The sequence below is a fragment of the Furipterus horrens genome, unplaced genomic scaffold, assembly GCF_987537825.1.
Source record: "Furipterus horrens unplaced genomic scaffold, mFurHor1.1.pri manual_scaffold_1, whole genome shotgun sequence".
Lineage (NCBI taxonomy): Eukaryota > Metazoa > Chordata > Mammalia > Chiroptera > Furipteridae > Furipterus > Furipterus horrens.
The window spans coordinates 61,526,653-61,533,440 of NW_028327171.1; the positions used below are offsets into that span (position 1 = coordinate 61,526,653).

At 35.8% G+C, this 6,788-nt stretch overlaps 1 protein-coding gene across 3 annotated transcripts in view; it reads left to right on the forward strand.

The window, feature by feature from the left end:
• The window catches only part of RNF13 (ring finger protein 13), a 139,237-nt gene that overhangs the window by 119,474 nt on the left and 12,975 nt on the right, over positions 1–6,788 (forward strand). The window lies entirely within an intron of this gene.

The window sequence follows — 6,788 nt, forward strand, 5'->3', positions numbered from 1 at the left end:
GAGCTGCTATGACAAAAATACTGTTGAGTGTGTGGCTGAAACAACAAACATTTATTTTTCAGTTACTGGTTTTTATTTTTGTTCTTGCTCTCTTTGTTCCTATTTTTGTCTTCCACTCTTTCTGCCTATTGTAGTTTTATTGAGCATTTTATATGATTTTATTTTCCCTCCCTAGTTTATTACTCACCTTTAAAAATATTTTTTCTAGTAATTGTCCTAGAGTTTGCACTATACTACTAATCCAAATATATTTTCAAATAATATATTGTTTCACAGGTAGTGATGTATTTTATAACAACAAAATATTCGAGACCCTACTTTAAATTCGTTTGGATATATACCCAGAAGTGGGATTGTTAGATGATGTAGTAATTCTATTCCTAAATTTTTAAGGAACTTCTTTACTGTTTCTCATAATGACTGTGCCATTATACATTCCCATTAACCATGTGCAAGTGTTCCATCTTTTCCAATCCCTGCTAATACTTATTTTCTCTTCTTTTGATAGTAACCATCCTGATAACTGTGAGGGATATCTCATTGTGGCTTGATTTACATTTTCCTAATGATTAATGATACTGAGTATCTTTTCTTGTGCTTACTAGTCATTTGTATACCTTCTCTGGTAAATTACCTGTGAAGTCCTTTACCCAGTTTTTAATTGGGTTATTTTTGTTGTCATTGTTGAGTTGTAGAAATTCCATACATATATTTTGGATATTATTGTAATTCCTTATTAGATAGCTGATTTGCAGTTATTTTCTTTCATTCATAGGTTGCCTTTTCACTCTGATTATTTTCTCTGACACACAGAAGTTTTAAAGTTTGGTGTAATTGTTTTTTATTTTCTCTGTTATTTATTTTGTTGCATATACTTTTGGTGTCGCATCCAAGAAATCACTACCAATCCAGTGACCAGCAGGAGATCCCCTGTGTTTTCTTCTAGAAGTAATAGTTTTAGGTAATATGTTTAGATCTTTAATCTATTTTGAGTTAATTTTTATATATGGGTCAATTTCATTCTTTTGATGTCATGGTGTAATGTTAGTCTCATAGGATGAGTTTGAGAGTATTTCCTTCTCTTTGATTCTCTGGAAGAGTTGGAGATACAGTGGTGTTCATTTTTCTTTAAGTACTTGGTAGAATTTACCAGTTAAGCCATCTGGTCCTGGGTTTTTCTTTGTTGGAAGCTTCTTTGATTGCTACTTCAATCTCTTCACTAGTTATTGGTCTGTTCAGGTTTTTTATATCTTCATAATTCAGTCATGGTAGGTTCTATGATTCTAGGAATTTATCAATATTTTCTCAGTTATTTAATTTGTTGGCATATAATTATTAATAGAAGTCTTTTTAATCCTTTTTATCTTTGGGACATCATTTGTAATGGCTCCTCTTTCATTTATAATTTTAGCTATGAATCTTCTCTTTTTCTTACTCTAGCTAATGGTTTGTCAATTTTGTTGATCTTTTCAATAAACCAACTTTTAGTTTGATTTTTTTTCCTGTTCTTTTTAATTTTCTTTTTCATTTATTTCTGCTCTAATATTTCTCTCCTTCTGCTAACTTGGGGTTTAGTTTGTTCTTTTTTTCTACTTCCATGAGGTGTTAGGTTAAGTTGTTGATTTGAGATCTTCTTTAAATATAAGCATTTACTGCTATAAACTTCCCTTAGTACTGCTTTTGCTGTGTCCCTTAAGTTTTGGTATGTCATGTGTTCAGTTCCATTTGTCTCCAGATATTTTCTAAATTTCTTTGTGATTCCTTTTTTGAACCATTATTTAAGAGTGCATTATCCATATTTATGGATTTTCCTGTTTTCCTTCTATTGATTTCTAGTTTCATTCCCTTGTTTTGAAGAAAGTAGCTGGTATTATTTCAATCTTCTTAGATTTTTTGAAGTATTTGTTTTGTGGCCTAATATGTGGTCTACTTTGGAGAATGTCCTATGTGCTGTTGAGGAGAATGCATATTCTCCTTTTGGTAGGCAGAGTGCTGTGTTTGTTTGGTACAATTGGTCTGTAGTTCTGTTCACATCTCCTGTTTCCTTACTGAACTTCTGTGTGGTTGTTCTCTCCATATCTGAGAGTGAGGTATTGAAATTTCCTACTAATGTTGTGTTGGTCTCTGTCTCCCTTTAGTCTGGCAATGTTTGCTTTGTATATTTGGGTGCTCTAGTGTTAGGTTGTGTATGCATTTATAACTGTTACAGCTTCTTGGTGAATTGCCCCTTTATTATTATATAACATTTTTGTCTCTTGTGACAGTTTTATCTTAAGTTCTATTGGGTCAGCCAAAAAGTCCGTATGGTTTTTTCTGTAAAATAAATGACGTATTTTTCATTTTCACCAATAACTTTATTGATTTGGATATTTTGAGTATGTTGGCTTTCTGCCACATGGTATAATGTTGATTGTTCTCAATTAATGTCTCAATTTGATCGCTGTCAATGTCAACTGGTCTACCTGACTGTGGTGCATTGTCCAGCAAAAAATCTCCAGCACGAAACTTCACAAACAATTTTCACACGTTTGATCAGTCACAGCACCTTCTCTATAAACTGCACAAATTTCTGTGTTTCAGTTGCATTCTTACCTTTCTTTGAATAGTAAAGCATAGTATGCTGAAAATGTGTGTTTTCTTCCATCTTCAATATTAAAATGGATACACAAAAATTCACCAATTTTGATTTTTTTTAAGTGCATGCTTATATGACAACTGTCACAATACAGTCTAACAAAGTAGTTTTGAATGAAGTTAAGGACAACTAAGTGCTACTATGTACAGACATTGTACAGAAAAAAAAAAACAAATGAACTTTTGGCTAACCCAATATTTTGTCTGATTTAAATGTGGTCACTGCTGCTCTCTTTAGGTTCCCCATTGGCATGGAATATCTTTCCCACCCTTTCCACTCCACCCTGTGTGTGTCCTGAGATGTAAAATGACTCTTTTGCAAATAGCATATTGTTCGAGCTTGTCTTTTTTTATCCATTCAGCCAATCTGTGTCTTCTATTTTATTTATTAAAAAAATTTTTAATTTAGTTTTAGAGAGAGGGGAAGGGAGAAAGAGAGAGAAACATCAATGAGTGGTTGCCTCTTGTGCGTCCCCAACTGGGGACCGGGCCTGCAATCTAGGCATGTGCCCTGAGTGGGAATTAAACCGGTACTCAGTCCATTGAACTACACCAGCCAGGGCCAATCTTTGTCTTTTAATTGGTGCATTTAATCCCTTTACTTACTTACTATTGCCATGTTGTTTTCTGTCTTGTAGCTTTCTTTGCATCTTTTCTTCTCTGGCTGTCTTTGTGTTCTGTTGATCATTTTGTAGTGGCATGGTTTGATTTCCTTCTCATTTGCCTTTGTGTATATTTTTTTGATATTTTCTTTGTGGCTACCATTACAATTACATAAAATATCTTCAAATTATACAATCTATTTTAAATTGATAACTTCAGTCATATATAGAAGCTACACCTTTATATTTCTGCTTCCTCCCATTTTGTGTTGATTACACAAATTGTTTTTATATTGCATATATTAACATCGATTTATAATTAATTTTCATTCTATAAGAAAATTTTATACCAGATATTTTGATTCTATATTTCTCTGCATATTCACATTTGCGAGGGAATTTTTTATTTTTATATGGTTTTGTATTGCTATTAATTGTCCTTTTACTTCAAGTTGTAGGACTCTTCAACATCTCTTGTAACATCGAACTAGTGGTGATGAACTGTTTTTTGTTGTTTGTTTTTAATCTGTTAAAGTGTTAATTTCTCCTTTGTTTTAGGAAGAGATATTTTTACTGGTTGTAGAATTGTTTGGCAGTTAGTTTCATTCGGTACTTCAAATATATCATCCCACTCCCTTCTAGCCTGCACAATTTCTGCTGTCAAATCCGATCTAAAGGGAGTTCCTTTGTATTTAACAAGTTGCTTTTTTCTTGTTACTTTCGATATTCTTTATCTGTGACTTTGGACAGTTTGATTATGATGTGTCTAGGGAGGTCTTTTTAAGCTTATTCTAGGGTTCTACAAGTTTCTTGAATTTGTAAGTCCATACTCCTCCATAAAGACAACATCTGTGGTAATACATGAACAATTGTAGCATAAACATTTGTCATTCAGGTAATTCCTACTGTGGCCATCTAACCACTGAATAAACTTAGCCTGAATTAGATAATTGGGTATACCTTTAAAAAGCTATTACTGGTTCCTCACCTCCACAGTTCATTTCACTCCTTTCCCCAGTAATGTTAGCTACGTGTGAGTAATGTGTTTCCTCTTGGAGTTTTAAGCTTTCTTAAAGAAAGAGTAATTTTACTTTCACAGAAACAAAGCATACTAGCATACTGACTCATTTCTATTGGTGACATGTAAACATAGCCTGAGAATTTCCTTTATGATTTTTTATTTTACAAAGAATTAAAGTTTTTTAAAAATTGTTTTTCTATTACAGTTATCCCATTTTTTCCCCTTTGCTCCCCCGCCCCCCAGTCAGTCCCCATTTAGTTGTCCATGTCCATGGGTAATTTATACTAGGTTCCTTGACTAGACCCTTGCCCTTCTTCCCCCTCTTTTTCCCATCTCCCATCCCCTCTAAGTCCATTCCTGTCATCATATTTGGGAAATTTTCTGCCATTATTTCTTCAAATAGGTTCTCTACTCCCCTCTTTTCCTTTTCCTTCTAGGACAATCATAATGCATATGTTGTTCACCTTGATGGTGTCCCATAGATCTCTTAGGCATTCTTAACTTTTCTTCATTATTTTTTATTTTTGTTCCACTGCCTCAGTAATTTCAAAAGCTCTGTTTGAAAGTTTGCTGATTCTTCTGCTTGCTGTCGAATCCCTCTATTAAATGTTTCCATTCAAGGATTATATTTTTCAGTTCCAGAATTTGTTTGGTTCTTCATAGTTTCTATCTCTTTGGTCTTATTTTTTATGCATAACTTTCCTGATATTTATTGTCTGTCCTCTATTTTAATCCATTGAGGATTTTTTCCACAGTACTTGTTTTTTCTTCCCATCCCCCCACTCCTACCCCATCCACCATTGGCAACCATCAGCTTGTTCTCTATATCTATGGATCTGTTTCTATTCGGTTTGCTTATTTATTTATTTAGTATACATTTTTTAAAGATTCCATAAATCAGTGAAATCATATGATATTTCTCTTTCTCTGGCTTATGTCACTTGGCATAATACTTTGTAGGCCCATCCAGGGCAGTAGCTTACCCTTCTCTGATGGATCTAAGAAGAATTGTTGGTGTTTTTAGTTTGCTTAGCTTTTTACTTTGACAGAATGGTCACTTTCTAGGCTCCTTCCATGCTGTACCAAACTTCCCATAGATTTTTTAAATCTCAAACTTGTCTACACTGAGCCTCCAGCAATTTTTCAGTTACAGTTTGTTTTTTTACCCTGGTGCTAGGTCTCAAGAGTTTTTTGCTTCTGGGCTTCTGCTCCAGTAAATTGTAATTATATCAGCCAATTTCTCCAATTTGGGGGCAGCAATTTTCTCTGGGAGCTCAATCCTTCAATAGATCTAAGAAGAGTTGTTGATTTTTAGTTCGGTCAGCTTTTTCCTTGTGAGTACAGGACTGACAACTTAAAAGCTCCTTACACGCCAGACCAGTAACTGGAAGTATCTGCCCTTCCCCCCACTCTTCTACTTCCACTTTTTTATAGCACTGTGGCTATATGTGTGTGTTTCTCTAGATCCTTTGTTTACATAGGAGTGAAACTACTAAGTCATGAAGTATATTATATATATCATCAAATTTACTGCACTGTGGTGTGTCTGCTGCATGGGCAACAGCAGACCCTCCATAACACCCTGCCCAAGCTCTGTAGCTTCACTGGAGAGGACACTCCAGCGTCATCGCAAGATGTCGATTCAACACGGGAGGAGACAGATACCGTGTCACTCCCGAGTCGGACTGCACAGCCATTCTCGGCGGTGCAGATAGACTCTTAAGAAGCTACACCATCGTCTCTCGAGACGGACGGCTGCCGACGACTGCACTGTGGTAAGTTGATCTCCAAAGTGTTTATACCAATTTTTCATCCTACAAGAGGCATATGAGAATTCCTGTTACTTTACAAATTGCCATGTCAGTCCAGGATCCTTAAAATGTTTTAGGTGTGATCACAACCACCTGTCTTATCTGAAGTGTTCCATTTAGTATTTTAGTACCAATAGAATTATTTGTTAATATTACTGATTTATAGAGACTGCTTTTTAAAAACATATTAAAAAAATACTGTCCTTAAGTAACTTATACATTAACTTATACAGTAAATTTCAGATTTAATCATCTACTCCTGCATTAAGTAAATATGTACTGGGTACTTGCTATGCTATAGACATAGCATTCTACCTAAACATTCGTCGTCAGCCGTCCGTCTCGAGAGACGATGGTGTAGCTTCTTAAATGGCTGTGCAGTCCGACTCGGGAGTGACACGGTATCTGTCTCCTCCCGTGTTGAATCGACATCTTACGATGACGCTGGAATGTCCTCTCCAGTGAAGCTGAAGCTACAGAGCCTGGGCAGGGTGATATGGAGGGTCCGCTGTTGCCCATGCAGCAGACACCCCCTCTCTTCGCAGCTGAAGGGTCCAAGGGAAAGACGGAGTCAATACAGCTTGGCTTCAGGTGCGCCGCAGGAGTTGCCAGTGTTGACTACAACGTCAAACCGCCTTAGGGACTCCGGCTCCGGATTTTCTGTCAGGGTTTACTCCCTTAGCCTTTCCCCTGAAGAGGTATGCCGCAAGGCAGTGGAGG